General features: G+C 45.0%; 1 pseudogene; it reads left to right on the top strand.

Annotated features, from left to right (window-relative positions):
* The first annotated feature begins 618 nt into the window (after positions 1–618).
* Positions 619–16,653, top strand: LOC119921884 (annotated as a pseudogene).
* Positions 16,654–17,937: the final 1,284 nt, after the last annotated feature.

The raw sequence follows: 17,937 nt of genomic DNA, 5'->3' as shown, positions 1-17,937 counted from the left end.
TGTTTAAGTTGCATCCACCCCAGCACTTAGAAGAGTGCCTGAAACGTACTAAGAACTTAACAAATATGCAGTATGGCCCAGTGGCAAGAGTATGGCCTTGGGAGTCAGAGGACGTGGGTTCCAATCCTGGCTCTTCCACTTGTCTGCTGTGTGATCTTGGGCAAGTCATTTAACTTTTCTGTGCCTCAGTTATCTAATATGTAAAATGGGGATTAAGACTGTGAGCCCCAAGTGGGACAACCTTATTACCTTGTATCTACAAGTGCTTAGAATAGTACTTGGTACATAGTAAGCACTTAACAAATATCATTACTATTATTACAGACATATTAACTCTAATGTATTCTCCCAAGTGGTCGGTATTATGCTCTGCACACTGTAAGCATTCAAAGTACCACTGATTGATTGACTGATTGATTTTAAAAAAAATACCACTCATGTTAATAGGCAAATGCACTTGCCCCAGAATGCTCAGAACCTGGAATCCCCTGATCAAGACCAGCAGCTTCATAGAGGAATTGGAAACACACATCACCATGGCTATTGGTCTAGAGTAGCCAGCCATGGTTACCCTGCTCAACCTCTTGAAGATGGGAGGAGTATAGAAGTGGACCCGAGATGGTGACTGTCACCCTAGCAAGTGAAGTCTTCTGTTCCAGGGATGAAGAACAGGCATTCTTAAAAAGATAGGAAGTTCCTGAGATGCTTCCAGATTTTAACTGCTGATCTCAGTCGGGTAAAGATAGTTTTCTCAAATGATTAGGTGTGGTTTCTGTTTTTGCTTCCCCACTGCTCCACCTGTCCCCCAGAGAAACAGAGTCCCCCTAAATGCCAAAATAAAAAAGGGAACTTTTCCTGACCCACCTCATCTGATTAGGTAACTTGCTGAAAGGAGATTATCCTATTTTTCTCACAGTGAAAGTTAAATGCACATTTGTGCATTTTATTCCATGCTAAAAAAAATGTTGTTTTTCTTTCTTTTCAGAAAGGGTTTAGATGGAAACAGATTAAATACATAATAAGAATGGGAAATCAGGTAGGAGGAGATCAGGGAGAAAATCCAGGGCAAGTCTCAAGTTTGACTGCATCTCCATTATTGGAACACTTTTTAAATGTTTATCCACCTTCAAAGCCTTATTAAAAGCATATCTCCTTCAAGAGGTCTTCCCCGACTAAGCCCTCATTTCAATTTATCCCACTCCCTTCCGTATAGCTCATGCGTTTGTATTTGCACACATTATCCACCCATCTGTTAGCACCACAGCACTTTTGTACACATGAGAAGTAATATGGCATGGTGGCTAGACACAGGCCTGGGAGTCAGAAGGTAATGGATTCTAATTGTTGCTCTGCAAGTTGTCTGCTGTGTGATCTTGGACAAGTCACTTCACTTCTTTGTGCCTCAGTTACATCATCTGAAAAATGGGTATTAAGACTGTGAGACCCACGTGGGACAGGGATTTTCTATTTGCTTGTACTTAGTACAGTGCCTGGCACATAGTAAGCACTTAACAAATGCCATTATTATCATTATTATTATTATCATCATCAGTAATTTATTTACATATATGAATGTCTGTCTCCCCATCCAGACTGTAAACTCACTGTGGCAGGGAACATATCTACCAAATGTGACATACCCTACTCTCCCTAGTGTTTAGTACAATGTTTTGCAAACAGTAATCACTCAGTAAATACAGTTGATGGACTGAATTAAATATCAACAGAGAAGATTTTAATATCAATTAGAGAAACAGCGTTGCTCAGTGGAAAAAGCATGGGCTTTGGAGTCAGAGGTCATGGGTTCAAATCCAGGCTCTGCCAACTGTCAGCTGTGTGACTTTGGGGAAGTCACTTAACTTCTCTGTGCTTCAGTTACCTCATCTGTAAAATGGGGATTAAAACTGTGAGTCCCCCGTGGGACAACCTGATCACCTTGTAACCTTCCCAGCTCTTAGAACAGTGCTTTGCACATAGTAAGCACTTAACAAATACCATTATCATTATTATTATTATTATTATAATTATTATTAATATCAACACCCCTTCTCTCTTAATGAAAGAAATTAATTGACCAGGACATTTTTCTTCCTCTTCCTCCAACCCTCCATACCTGTTTGACACTGACAGATGTGGATAAAGGGTGTCAGAGTGAAGAAAGGGAAGTCAGAGTAGAATGGGCAATCAGAAAAAGAAAAGTGCACCCAGGTCCTTGGATTGAGGGGAGAGTATTTCCAGGACATTTGCAGAGAAGAAATGTGGGCAGTGATTTGATTTCCCAACCTTACCGTTCAGAGAAGGAAATAAGTTTTATTCCTTTTATAGCTAGATGGACAACTTTTTGTGAGGACTGAGGACTCAGGAAAGCTCAGGATACTTTATTTTTGTGTTAATTGCATCAAATTGGCTAACATTTAAAGATTATTTCCTTCTCATAACATTAATAACAAAGTTCCTTCACCCCAGTGTCCCAGATTTCAAAACATACACTTTGATATAAGAATGCATATGTTTGAAACCCTGGCAATACCGTAACCTTTTTTAAATAGTTCCCCATATGTTTGCTTGAAGTTCTCCTTTCAGATGTACCTAGGCATTTTCTAAGCCAAGACGGGGCTGTCTTTTTTTTAATTTCACCAGTCCCATTTCTACTAAAAGTCTCCTACTAAACTAATCACTGGACCTCACATAAAATCAGACTCCCACTTGAAACAGCCCTATTCTTGCTGCACTAAAACACTGTTATTAATGTCAACAATCCACTCACTTGGTTCATTAACTTTTATAAGCTATTAACTCAGCGATAACAATATGCATCTCTTTGGAAATAAGCATTTGCTTTACCTTGTAATTTAGTTTCAAGGAAATACATTTTTTCCTACCTGATCCTACCTAATTCTGCTAGAAAAATCACCTGCAAGGGACTGTGAAATAAATTTGATATATTTCTGCAGTTCAGACCCAGATGAACTTCATTTGATATTTTATGTGCCTCAAATGAACAGTGCCTGATACTGACCAAGATATCCTTCTTGCTTCTTTATGTATAGAGAAGCAGCATGGCTTAATGGAAATAGTTTGGGTTTAGGAGTCAGAAGTCATGGGTTCTAATCCTGGGTTCTCCACTTATCAGCTGTGTGACTTTGGGCAAGTCACTTCACTTCTCTGTACCTCAGTTAACTCATTTGTAAGGTGGGGATTAAGACTGTGAGCTCCAAGTGGGCCAACCTGATTACCTTGTAACTACCCTAGCACTTAGAACAAGGCTTAGCACATAATAAGCATTTAACAAATGCCATTATTATTATTTTATACATGGTTTAGGGACAATTGGGGTTTGAATCTCTAGTGATTTGTCAAGTTTTGATTTTACACTAAACATGTTCCTGATTATGAACAATTAGAGCTAGGTCTGGGAATAAGTCCCTCAGCTTTCAAGAAAATTGATCCATGTTTTCTTAGCATGGAAATCAAAGGGAAGAGACCTAAGTCTAAGTTGAAACGAAAGCCAAGTTGTCCCTGAAACCTTGCCATTCATTCTACTGGTAGTGATAACAGATTAATGGGAGTTCAATTATTAGTGCTATATATTTATTGTATAGTAGAAATTTCAGGGGAAGGAAAACAACTAAAAAGAGAAACCCCATCTAGCCTAAATCATGACAGGTTGGTATATGTATATACATGCACATAAACACAATCAATCAATCATAGTATTGAGTGCTTACTATCTGCAAAGCACTCTACTGAGAGCAAAAACACACACTCCCTCTCTCTCTCTCTCTCTCTCTCTCTCTCTCTCTGAATAAAGGATTATTTTACTGACTTTTTTTGTCCAAGTACATTAGTGTGCCTGGTAAGAGAAATATGATGGAAAAATCTCTGATTATCCTATCATGTATCCACCACAGGATTTAGCACAGTATTGGCACAGAGTAAATTCCTAACAATTATATTGCAGTTTTATTATTATTAGCAAACAGTAGCAGTAATAATAATAATAATGATCCCTTCCACCTCATATGCATTTAAAGATGGTAATAATAATAATAATAATAATGGCATTTGTTAAGCGCTTACTATGTGTCAAGCACTGTTCTAAGGGTTGGGGGATTATAAGGAAATCAGGTTGTCCCACGTGGGGCTCACAGTCTTAATCCCCAGTTTACAGATGAGGTAACTGAGGCTCAGAGAAAAAGTGGCTTTCCCAAGGTCACACAGCTGACATGTGGCGGAGTCGGGGTAAGAATCCATGACCTCGGACTCCCAAGCCCGTGCTCTTTTCACTGAGCGAGGAGTAGTTTTTCTTGGAAGAGGTCATGCTTGAACATTGCTGTTCCCTTAGGGCAGAGTTAAGCAGAAATGCTTCCCTCATTATTTTCCCCTGAATCTAGTATAGGTAACCTGTCCTTTTGAATTTGAATCTTCTTTCAGGGTCTTAGAATTGAGCACCTCATTATCACCAGGGCTGGTACAGTATAGTAATTATTTTGCAAATGAAGAAGATTCCGCTAGATTTTTTTCCATGTTATTAAACAGAATCCCCAGAGATTTATTTAAACTCTGCAGTTCCTATACCTTTTCTCCTAGTTCATTGCAAACTCACTCACCCATGGATACGAGATTGTTAGACTTGAAGTTTAGGCTTTAGGAGATTGGTATTGCTTAAGTCAATCAATTGATCTAGCAATGGAATTCACTGAAAACTTGTCATGTGCAGAAAACTGAACTACAGAACAACAGAATTACCAGACATGTTCGCTGCCCATAATGAGTTTACAGTCTAGATGAACTGAACTGAACTCTTTAACCCTGAACTAGGGATAAAATAAAAACAAAAAATAGGGACCATCCTATATTCAGAGAAATCCATGGAAAAAGAGTAGTTAGAAATCAATCAATTGTATTTACTGAGCATTTATTGCAAGTAGGTCATTGGGAGACAAGTACTGTGTCCAACCTGATTTTCATGTATATATCCCAGTGCTTAGTGCAGTGCTTGGCACATAGAAAACTCATGGCAAAATATTATTATTACTATTACTAAGTGCCTGGAAGAGAACCATACAATGAGTCAATACAATTCCTGCTCTGATGGAGTTTACAGTCTTGTGAGAGCTAAGTACTAGTAATAATAATAATAATAATTAATGTTTGTTGAGTACTATGTGCCAAATATTGTGCCAAGCACCGGGGAAGGTACAATGCAATCGAGTCAGACACGGCCCTTGTCCCACATGAGTCTCACGGTCTAAGAGGAAAGTGGAACAAATATTGGATCCTCATTTTGCAGTAGAGGTAACTTTAATATTTATCGAGTGTCCATTTGGTGCAGTGCTAAGTGATTGGAAAGTTCAGAGTTTAAAAGTGGCATATTGTCTGCCCACAAGGAAATTGCACTCTAATAGGAGTGAAAAACATAAAAATATTTACAAGAGTAATCAAAGTGAGTAATTGAATGTATAATGTAGAGTCCTAAAAATTGCTGTAATTAAGATCATAGTTTCTATGGCATAAGGTGCTAGGGAATTAATCAAGAAAGGTTTATTAGAGCCTTTCATCAGTCTACCCAAATACAACTAAAGAGACCCACTCACACTTGACTTGTAAAATGACCTTTAATAATAACAATAATTATGGTATTTGGTAAGCACTTGCTATGTGCCAAGCACTGTTCTAAACACTGGGGTAGATACAAGGTAATCAAGTTGGACACAGTCCCTGTCCCACATGGGATTCACAGTCTTAATTCCCTTTTTACCAATCAGGTAACTGAGGCACAGAGAAGTTAAGCAATTTGCCCAAGGTCATGCAGCAGACAAGTGGCGGAGCTGGGATTAGATCCCAAGTCCTCTGACTCCCAAACCCATGCTTTTGTCACTAGCCCATGCTGCTTCTACACACTTCTTAACTCTCAGTGGACGCCCCCAGAAATCAAAGTCCGGGATAAGTGCCCCATGGACTGTGCCCAGACAAGTCTCTGAAACTGGGGAAATGAGAACTATGAAGGGGTCTTCGATAGAGGAATCCCTGTATTATTTTGGGGGTGATACCCCACTGTGGGGTATCTAGATTAATGCCTCTCCCCCGCCCCCCCCCCCCCATGTAATTAAAATCAATTACAGATGGGGAAAACATCAGGGTATAAGGATATGCACATAGGTGCTGTGAAGATGGTGATGAGGTGAGTATCAGGAGTGCCTAAGGGGTACAGACCCATTCTATACACAACTTAACTAACTCAATCAATCAGTCAATCAAGTGAATTTGTCCTTTGCTTTCCGTGTGCAGCGCAGTATACTAAGCACTTGGGATAGTATGATACAATTGGAATTGGTAGAATGAACCCTGCCCACAAGGCTCTTACAATCTAATAGGAGCGGCAGATATTAAATCAATTACAGATGGGGAAAGCATCAGGGAACAAGGATATAATAATAGTAATAATAATAATAATAATAATAATGGCATTTATTAAGCACTTACTATGTGCAAAGCACTGTTCTAAGCGCTGGGGAGGTTACAAGGTGATCAGGCTGTCCCACGGGAGGCTCACAGTCTTAATCCCCATTTTACAGATAAGGTAACTGAGGCCCAGAGAAGTTAAGTGACTTGTCTGAAGTCACACAGCTGACTGTTGGCAGATCCGGGATTTGAACCCATAACCACTGACTCCAAAGCCCTTGCTCTTTCCACTGAGCCATGCTGCTTCTAAGTGCTGTGAAGATGGCGATGAGGTGAGTATCAGAAGTGCCTAATGGGTACAAACCCAAGTGCATAGATGATGCAGAAGAGAGAGTGAATATGGTGGGGAAATGAGAGACTAGTCAGGGAAGATTAACTCAATCAATCAATCAATTATATTATTTGAGCACTTACCATTTGCAGAGTACTATAATCAGTGCTGGGGAGAGTTGGTATACATGTTCTCTGCCCAGAGGAGATTACAGTCTAGAGGAGTTTAGAAGCAGCATGGTGTAGTGGATAGAGCAAGGGACTGGGAGTCAGAAGGCCATGAGTTCTAATCCCAGCTCCGCCACTTGTCTGCTATGTGACTTTGGGCAAGTCACTTATTTCTCTGTGCTTCAGTAAACTCATCTGTAAAATGGGGGTTGAGACTGTGAGCCCTCAGTGGGACAGGGACTGTGTCCAACCCAATTTGCTTGTATCCATGCCAGCACTTAGTACAGTGCCTGGCCCACAGTAAATGCTCAACAAATATTATTATTATTATTATTATTATTATTATTATTGTTATTATTATTATTATTCTTATTATTATTACATTCTTGGAAGATATATGATTGTAAGAGGACTTTGGAGATTCTGACAGGGGTAGTCTCACTGTTGTGCCAGAAGAGGGGTTTCTAGGCCAGAGGAATGTTGTAAGTAAGGGATGGGTGGCAAGAGAGAGAATTAAAGGCATCAAGTTGTTGTTCTTTCCTGTTAAATCAAAACAACGTGAAAAAACAGTGAGTAAGGAAAAAGGACAGTTCATTCATTCATTCATTCAATCGTATTTATTGAGTGCTTACTGTGTGCAGAGCACTGTACTAAGCGCTTGCGAAGTACAAGTTTGTAACATATAGAGATGGTCCCAACCCAACAGTGGGACAGTTGACTTCATAAATATAGAATTTACATCTCTGATCTATTTTTCTTCAGTCACGTATGCTGGAAAAGTGGAAAACAGGAAGGAAGTCGCAGGCTTCGCATGAGCAAAGTTTACCAAATTGCTTTTCTCCTCTCTAGAGAAATCAGTGGCACAAATCTTGCTATAGAAGGTTTTTACCTCCCTCAGATGAATGAACAAATCACCAGAGAGTGATGAGACTGGCCAACTAGGGAATTGAAAGTTTTCATTGAAGGGACTAAATATGCTTAGTCCCTTTAGTATACTAAAAGGTACTGAATAGGCTTAAGCAGATGTAGATTCACTGCTATAAATACAGATTCACATATATCATATGCTATGGTGGGTGTAAAATGTCAGGAGATGCCACAATTAGATTCAAGAGGTTTTGATTTAGGATTTTCTTGGATTATCATACTTTCTTTTTCTGGTTTAAGGATCAGCATCTGACCAAGAAGTCCTGTTTATCCATGAATGTGAAAAGGTATGACTTATCAAGTCTTTACAAATAATATTAAAAGGATGCCATGGGTCACGGGGTCAAATATGGTCCCTATCCACAGGGAGAAGTCAAAGGATTAAGTGACCTACCACATTTATTGGGATAACATCCTGTGAGAAATGTGTTTAACTGCCAAAATAGTGAGAATGAAAGCAGCCCAGGGGGGTGATTCAGTTTCCTCATCAGTAAAATGGGGATTCGATATCTGTTCTCCCTCATACTTAGACTATAAACCCTGATTTGGACTGGGGTTGTGTTTGATGTAAATACCTTGTTTCTACCCCAACAGTTAGTGCAGTACTTGGCACCTAATCAGAGCTTAACAAAAACTACCATTATTATTGTTGTATTATTATTAATATTATGGCTATTATTGTTATTATTATTATTGATTTTGAAGTGAAAGAAGGGAATAATGAGGGAAAAGCTAAAGCAAAACCGAATTCCCGGTACAATGGTCCTAATACTCAAGTGCCTCTCGTTTTATAAATTCCTTTGGCAAACAAACAAGAGAATTCTGATCAACAGGTTTCTGAAGATGTTAACCCCCAGCACATAGTCTTCCCCAAGACCCAATGGAAGTGGCCAGGTCCTAGGTCCAGTGGCAGGAGTAAAAAGAGCAAATGGCTTCTCATCTTAACATTTAAAGGTCTCCACCCCAGGATTTGCGGGATGGCAGGACTTGTGCTTTCTGGAAAATGTAGTTTCCTAAGCAAGGAGGATCCCAGTTCCTTTTCCTGTTTCCTCTCAGTCTGTTAATTCCACCTCCTCCGTTTTAACAACCAGCCTTGCTAATAATAGGTATTACCTTTTATTCCATCTTCAGCACCAGGAATAAGAAACCTCCAACGTAATGTCCCTGACTGGCCTTAGTTTTTCAATCACGGGCTTAGAGGGAAATATTACCTCTTTCTAGACCAGTAGGGGATTGCGTGGAACTCTTCTCATTGCACCGTGGTTGTATTCAGGAAATAATTCTGTCCTTATTTAAACAGTGATTACTTTGCATCTGGAGTATTGAACCATGTTTAGGGTTAGGGCTAGGGGCTAAATCTAACATTAAATCCCAAATATAGGGCTCAATTTTCCTACAGATTTTGAAGAGCAGGTTCAGTCTGGCCTGGACATAGGCAGATGGTTTTTTCCCAAAGGAGGGTAAGGACATGGTTTCCAAATTCAGGTCCCTGACCAAGGTCATCAGCATCTCAGAAGTGAAACCTATTACTACATTAAGTAGTAGTATTAACTGAGAACTTCCTATGAGCAGAGGAGGATGTGAGAGTACAAAAGAAGAATTAGAAGACATAACACTTTTTAAATATTTCTTTCCCCCTATACATTAAGACTTACTTGTACTATTATTTGTAGAAGTAGTAGTAGTAGTAGTAGTAATGCTCCCGGAAGGATCCTCGTCTCAGAGCGCCGCCATAGATGCCCGGGACTCCGTTCCCGAGAGGCCCGCCCGCCCGCCCGCCATCGCACCGCGCGGCCTTGCTGCTCCCGGAAGGATCCTCTCCTCAGAGCGCCGCCATAGACGCCCGGGACTCCGTTCCCGAGAGGCCCGCCATCACACCGCGCGGCCTTGCTGCTCCCGGAAGGATCCTCTCCTCAGAGCGCCGCCATTGACCCCGGGACTCCGTTCCCGAGAGGCCCGCCCGCCATCACAGCGCCCCCACGGACGCCCCCTCTGCTTCCACACCCCCCCTCACTTAGGAGGCCTTCCGTAAAGTGCCCCTAATCCCCCCCCTTCCCGGTCCGGTCCTGACTGACTCTCCCCCGGCCCCCAGGTAAAAAGCCCTTGCTAGCACCATGTTACATTAACGACAACCTCATTGGCACCTCCTCAGCCCTCCCACGCTAGTTGACTGTTTGCTCCTCTCCCCAGGTATCTCTGCTCCCTGACCCCCCTTAACTGGCCCAACTTACTCCAGCACTTAATAGTTTGTATCTGCTCTCTGTGACATCATTATCTGCCAATATTATTATTGCCATAGCATATTGATTGTTTAACTACACCCTGTGATGCCATCGCCTACTTTTATCATTGCTACTGTTTTATTGCTTCTGCATCTCAATTGTTAACCTCCCGCCGTACTGTCACTCGCCCTGCTGACCTCACCATGAACTTTCAGTTCCCTTGCTCCCAACTGCCATTCCCATTCCTCACCTTCCCCTTCCCCTCTCCCACCCAGCTTTTTCCCTCCCTCTCACTCACCAAGACCACTCCCCCTCACCCCCTACCAAGGATTCCTCTGTACCAGCGCAGGTCCTCCGCTCCTCCCTCCCGGCCCCCTCCCTCCCCTTCTCCCCGCCCCCACCCCATCCCAGTTCTCCTTTCCCATCGCCACCCCCCCTCCCACTCTCCCCGCCCAGGCCCCCGCCAACTCATCCCAATCCAAACCCTCCCCACCCCTCGCACCCTTCCCCCTCCCTCCCCTCCCTCGACAGCTGTTGCCAGGTGTGGCCTCTGGAACCCCCGCTCCGTTTTAAGTAAGATCCCTTTTATCCTGGACCTTTTCCTTTCCAGTTCTCTACTCCTCCTCGCCCTAACTGAAACATGGCTGTCTCCGGACGACACGGTCTCTTCTGCTGCTCTCTGCAGTGCAGGCCTCTTCTTCTCCCACTCCCCCAGACTCACCGGAAAAGGAGGAGGTGTCAGTTTCCTTCTCGCCCCCAAATGTCGCTTTCGCACTATCCCTCCTCCCCCTTCCCTTTCCTTCCCTTCCTTTGAAGCCCACATTATTCGCCTCAACCACCCCCTCCAGATTCTTGTAGCCATCATCTACCACCCTCCCGGCCCCACTTCCAACTTCTTTAACGACTTTGACCCCTTCATCACCTTCCTTCTCTCCTTCTCCATGCCCACTCTGATCTTCGGAGACTTCAATATCCACATGGATATCCCTAACGACTCCTCTGCCGCCTGCCTTCTATCTCTCCTTGACGCTGCCAACCTCTTCCTCCACCCCACCTCACCCACTCACCAACTTGGTCATACCCTCGACCTCATCATCTCCTACTGCTGCACTATGTCCACCCTCACCAACTCTGTAATCCCTCTCTCTGATCATAATCTTCTCACCTGCCTCCTCACTCACACTCCTTTCCCCTGTAAATCCGTATTACTCCCTCACAGAGATCTCCGCTCTCTGGACCCCACCCACCTTTCGGAGCGCCTCACACCCCACCTCGCCGTGCTCTCCTCTCTACCCAGTCTTGATGATCAGATTACTGCTCTCAACTCTACCCTTTCTACTCAGCTAGACTCATTCGCTCCCCTTTCCCTTCGCCGCTCTCGCACCACTAACCCACAGCCCTGGATCACTGCCACTGTCCGCCTCCTTCGCTTTTATGCTCGAGCTGCCGAACGCTGCTGGCGAAAGTCTAAACACCATGCCAACCTCGTTCACTTCAAGTTTATCCTTTCCGGCCTTAACTCAGCCCTCTCTTCTGCCAGACAAAACTATTTCTCCTTCCTTATTGAAACCCATGCCCATCACCCCCGCCAGCTCTTCCGTACATTCAACTCCCTTCTCAGGCCCCCGGTTCCTCCCCCTCCTCCTTCCCTCACCCCCAACGATCTGGCCTCCTACTTCATTAACAAAATTAAATCCATCAGGTCCGACCTCCCCAAGATCTCTTCCCCCCTTTCTCCAGCCCCCCGGCTCTCAACACTCTCTGCTACTCTCCCATCCTTCCCAGCGGTATCCTCAGAGGAGCTCTCCTCCCTCCTCTCAAGTGCTACTCCGGCCACCTGTGCTTCTGACCCCATTCCCTCTCATCTTATGAAATCTCTCGCTCCATCCCTTCTCCCCTCCTTAACTTCCATCTTCAACCACTCACTCTCCACTGGTTCCTTCCCCTCTGCCTTCAAAGATGCCCATGTCTCTCCCATCCTAAAAACACTCTCTCTTGACCCCACCTCACCTTCTAGTTATCGTCCCATATCCTTACCATATCCTTACATATCGTACCATTCCTTTCCAAACTCCTTGAACGAGTTGTCTACACGCGCTGCCTAGAATTCCTCAACAACAACTCTCTCCTCGACCCCCTCCAGTCTGGCTTCCGTCCCCTTCATTCCACGGAAACTGCCCTCTCAAAGGTCACCAATGACCTCCTGCTTGCCAAATCCAACGGCTCATACTCTGTCATAATCCTCCTCTACCTCTCGGCTGCCTTTGACACTGTGGACCACCCCCTTCTCCTCAACACGCTATCTGACCTTGGCTTCACAGACTCCGTCCTCTCCTGGTTCTCCTCTTATCTCTCCGGTCGTTCTTTCTCAGTCTCTTTTGCGGGCTCCTCCTCCCCCTCCCATCCTCTTACTGTGAGGGTTCCCCAAGGTTCAGTGCTTGGTCCCCTTCTGTTCTCAATCTACCCGCACTCCCTTGGTGTCCTCATTCGCTCCCACGGCTTCAACTATCATCTCTACGCTGATGATACCCAGATCTACATCTCTGCCTCTGCTCTCTCCCCCTCTCTCCAGGCTCGCATCTCCTCCTGCCTTCAGGGCATCTCCATCTGGATGTCTGCCCACCACCTAAAGCTCAACATGTCGAAGACCGAACTCGTTGTCTTCCCTCCCAAACCTTGTCCTCTCCCTGACTTTCCCATCTCTGTTGACGGCACTACCATCCTTCCCGTCTCACAAGCCCGCAACCTTGGTGTCATTCTCGACTCCGCTCTCTCATTCACCCCTCACATCCAAGCCGTCACCAAAACCTGCCGGTCTCAGCTCCACAACATTGCCAAGATCCGCCCTTTCATCTCTATCCATACCGCTACCCTGCTCATTCAAACTCTCATCCTATCCCGTCTGGACTACTGCACCAGCCTTCTCTCTGATCTCCCATCCTCGTGTCTCTCTCCACTTCAATCCGTACTTCATGCTGCTGCCCGGATTATCTTTGTCCAGAAACGCTCTGGGCATATTACTCCCCTCCTCAAAAACCTCCAATGGCTACCAATCAATCTGCGCATCAGGCAGAAACTCCTCACCCTGGGCTTCAAGGCTGTCCATCACCTCGCCCCCTCCTACCTCACCTCCCTTATCTCCTTCTACAGCCCAGCCCGCACCCTCCTCTCCTCCGCCGCTAATCTCCTAACCGTACCTCGTTCTCACCTGTCCCGCCAACGACCCCCGGCCCACGTCATCCCCCGGGCCTGGAATGCCCTCCCTCTGCCCCTCCGCCAAGCTAGCTCTCTTCCTCCCTTCAAGGCCCTGCTGAGAGCTCACCTCCTCCAGGACGCCTTCCCAGACTGAGCCCCTTCCTTCCTCTCCCCCTCGTCTCCCTCTCCATCCCCCCCATCTTACCTCTTTCCCTTCCCCACAGCACCTGTATATATGTATATATATATTTGTACATATTTATTACTCTATTTATTTATTTATTTATTTATTTTGCTTGTACATATCTATCCTATTTATTTTATTTTGTTAGTATGTTTGGTTTTGTTCTCTGTCTCCCCCTTTTAGACTGTGAGTCCACTGTTGGGTAGGGACTGTTTCTATATTTTGCCAATTTGTACTTCCCAAGCGCTTAGTACAGTGCTCTGCACATAGTAAGCGCTCAATAAATACGATTGATGATGATGATGATGATAATAGTAGTAGTAATGAGAGCAGTAATAGCATTTATTAAGTGCTTAGTCTTTTCAAAGCACTGTATTAAGCTCTGGTACAGAGTATACATCTGGGAATTAGGCACGGAGAACAGTGGGAGAAAAGCACTTCCTTAAAAATAAGCATGAAAATGGGAGAGAAATTCACTCATTTTCAATTTTTGTTTTGAGCTTAAATGTGCCATAGGATGTAAATCCTTGGAGAACAACTGGATTAAGAATCTATTGTATCAAGACTCTGCTCTTCTCACCCACACTCACTTAACAAGTATCCAACTAATATTGCATTGTTCCTTCCATCTCCGTGGCAGAAGGAAATCTCACCATGTGGAATGAGTTTATCCTTTCAGGACTGACCGACTGAGTGGATCTGCAGGTCGCCCTCTTTCTGTTTTTTCTCATGGCCTATTTTGTCACCCTGGTAGGCAACCTTGGGATGATGACGCTAATCAATCAATCAATCAATCAATCGTATTTATTGAGTGCTTACTATGTGCAGAGCACTGTACTAAGCGCTTGGGAAGTACAAATTGGCATCACATAGAGACAGTCCCTACCCAACAGTGGGCTCACAGTCTAAAAGGGAGAGACAGAGAACAGAACCAAACATACCAACAAAATAAAATAAGTAGGATAGAAATGTACAAGTAAAATAAATAAATAAATAAATAAATAGAGTAATAAATATGTACAACCATATATACATATATACAGGTGCTGTGGGGAAGGGAAGGAGGTAAGACGGGGGGATGGAGAGGGGGACGAGGGGGAGAGGAAAGAAGGGGCTCAGTCTGGGAAGGCCTCCTGGAGGAGGTGAGCTCTCAGCAGGGCCTTGAAGGGAGGAAGAGAGCTAGCTTGGCGGATGGGCAGAGGGAGGGCATTCCAGGCCCGGGGGATGACGTGGGCCGGGGGGTCGATGGCGGGACAGGCGAGAGCGAGGTACAGTGAGGAGATTAGTGGTGGAGGAGCGGAGGGTGCGGGCTGGGCAGTAGAAGGAGAGAAGGGAGGTGAGGTAGGAGGGGGCGAGGTGATGGACAGCCTTGAAGCCCAGGGTGAGGAGTTTCTGCCTGATGCGCAGATTGATCGGTAGCCATTGGAGGTTTTTGAGGAGGGGAGTAATATGCCCAGAGCGTTTCTGGACAAAGATAATCCGGGCAGCAGCATGAAGTATGGATTGAAGTGGAGAGAGACACGAGGATGGGAGATCAGAGAGAAGGCTAGTGCAGTAGTCCAGACGGGATAGGATGAGAGCTTGAATGAGCAGGGTAGCAGTTTGGATGGAGAGGAAAGGGCGGATCTTGGCAATGTTGCGGAGCTGAGACCGGCAGGTTTTGGTGACGGCTTGGATGTGAGGGGTGAATGAGAGAGCAGAGTCGAGGATGACACCAAGGTTGCGGGCTTGTGAGACGGGAAGGATGGTAGTGCCGTCAACAGAGATGGGAAAGTCAGGGAGAGGACAAGGTTTGGGAGGGAAGACAAGGAGCTCAGTCTTCGACATGTTGAGCTTTAGGTGGCGGGCGGACATCCAGATGGAGATGTCCTGAAGGCAGGAGGAGATGCGAGCCTGGAGGGAGGGGGAGAGAGCAGGGGCAGAGATGTAGATCTGGGTGTCATCAGCGTAGAGATGATAGTTGAAGCCGTGGGAGCGAATGAGGTCACCAAGGGAGTGAGTGTATATTGAGAACAGAAGGGGACCAAGCACTGAACCTTGGGGAACCCCCACCGTAAGAGGATGGGAGGGGGAGGAGGAGCCTGCAAAAGAGACTGAGAAAGAACGACCGGAGAGATAAGAGGAGAACCAGGAGAGGACGGAGTCTGAGAAGCCAAGGTCAGATAACGTGTGGAGGAGAAGGGGGTGGTCCACAGTGTCAAAGGCAGCTGAGAGGTCGAGGAGGATTAGGACAGAGTATGAGCCGTTGGATTTGGCAAGCAGGAGGTCATTGGTGACCTTTGAGAGCGCAGTTTCCGTGGAATGAAGGGGACGGAAGCCAGACTGGAGGGGGTCGAGGAGAGAGTTGTTGTTGAGGAATTCTAGGCAGCGCGCGTAGACAACTCGTTCAAGGAGTTTGGAAAGGAATGGTAGGAGGGATATGGGACGATAACTAGAATCAAGATTGAGCCCCAACTTTACACCCCCATGTACTTTTTCCTCAACAATTGATCTTTTGTCAAATTCTGTTACTCATCGTGCATCACTCCCAGGATGCTAATGACCTTCTTGTCAGAAACCGAAGCCATTACTTTCATTGGCTGTGTGTCCCAATCTTATTTCTTTGGTGCATTTGGAAACACTGAGATATTCCTTCTGGCAGTGATGGCATATGATCGATATGTGGCCATCTGCCACCCTCTGATTTATACAGTCATTGTATCCACCAGAGTCTGTGTTATCCTGCCTTCAATTACTTACTTTGGTGGCTTTGCAAATTCTGTTATTAATATGTATCATACTTTTAGATTGCCATTCTGCCAATCCAATGTGATCAATCATTTCCTCTGTGAAATTTCACTACTGTTACAATCCTCTTGTTCAAATACGAGCATCAATTTCCTAGTAATGTTTATCTGTGTTAGCTTTAATATCTTGAGCACACTCTGGACTATCCTGATCTCTTGCTGCATTCTTGCTGCCATCCTGAGGACCCACACTAGAGAGGAGAAATGGAAAGCTTTCTCTACTTGTACTTCCCACCTGACTGCTGTTTTCATTTTCTATGGAACTCTGATCATCATGTATCTCCAACCACATTCAAACGGATTGGTCTCAGTGTTTTATAACGTGTTTATCCCCATGCTGAATCCTCTGTTCAACAGCTTGAGAAACAAAGAATTGAAGAGTGTCTTTAGGAAAGTAATGGAGACAAAGGTGCTTGCTCTGTTTTTTGATGATTAAAAATGGTACTCAGAGTAAATCCCTTTTCCTCTTAGAATGTCTCATAGATATTGACACTTTTTCTATTAACTCAGAGATAATTTATGTCTTGGGAATGATATCTTACTCCTCCAAAATGCATGATGGTTTAAATTGTATGATCAGTTTCTTCCTCCCTCTATACCTCTCTTATGCTCTCTCTATCTCTCTCTTTCTCTGTCTCTGTCTCTCTCTCACCCTCTCTCACTATCTCTCCCTCTCACTCTCTTTCTTTCTCTCTCTCTCTTCCTGAGGGACTATGCCTCCCTTCTTGAGGGAAGAGAAAAAAATCCTTATTGCCTGAGTCTGTATATGGCATACCCAGTGTGATTTTAAAACTATTTTTAGCAGAACCTAAATCTCTGAGTGTCCTTAATGAAAACTTGGTGACATCATTCTCTCCCACGGCTTCAACTATCATCTCTATGCTGATAACACCCAGATCTACATCTCTGCCCCTGCTCTCTCCCCCTCTCTCCAGGCTCGCATCTCCTCCTGCCTTCAGGACATCTCCATCTGGATGTCTGTCTGCCACCTAAAACTCAACATGTCCAAGACTGAACTCCTTGTCTTCCCTCCCAAACCCTGCCCTCTCCCTGACTTTCCCATCTCTGTTGACGGTACTACCATCCTTTCCATCTCACAAGCCCACAACCTTGGTGTCATCCTCGACTCCGCTCTCTCGTTCACCCCTCACATCCAAGCCATCACCAAAACCTGCCGGTCTCAGCTCCGCAACATTGCCAAGATCCGCCCTTTCCTCTCCATCCACACCGCTGCCCTTCTCGTTCAAGCTCTCATCCTATCCCGTCTGGACTACTGCATCAGCCTTCTCTCTGATCTCCCATCCTCGTGTCTCTCCCCACTTCAATCCATACTTCATGCTGCTGCCCGGATTGTCTTTGTCCAGAAGCGCTCTGGGCATGTTACTCCCCTCCTCCAAAATCTCCAGTGGCTACCATTCAATCTGCTTATCAGGCAGAAATTCCTCACCCTGGGCTTCAAGGCTGTCCATCACCTCGCCCCCTCCTACCTCACCTCCCTTCTCTCCTTCTACAGCCCAGCCCACACCCTCCACTCCTCTGCCGCTAATCTCCTCACCGTACCTCGTTCTCGCCTGTCATCATCAACATCAATTGTGTTTATTGAGCGCTTACTATGTGCAGAGCACTGTACTAAGCGCTTGGGAAGTACAAATTGGCAACATATAGAGACAGTCCCTACCCAACAGTGAGCTCACAGTCTAAAAGGGGGAGACAGAGAACA

Source organism: Tachyglossus aculeatus, unplaced genomic scaffold (assembly GCF_015852505.1).
Source record: "Tachyglossus aculeatus isolate mTacAcu1 unplaced genomic scaffold, mTacAcu1.pri SUPER_32, whole genome shotgun sequence".
In the NCBI taxonomy this organism is placed as follows: Eukaryota; Metazoa; Chordata; class Mammalia; order Monotremata; family Tachyglossidae; genus Tachyglossus; species Tachyglossus aculeatus.
This window is presented reverse-complemented; position numbering and strand designations above follow the sequence as displayed.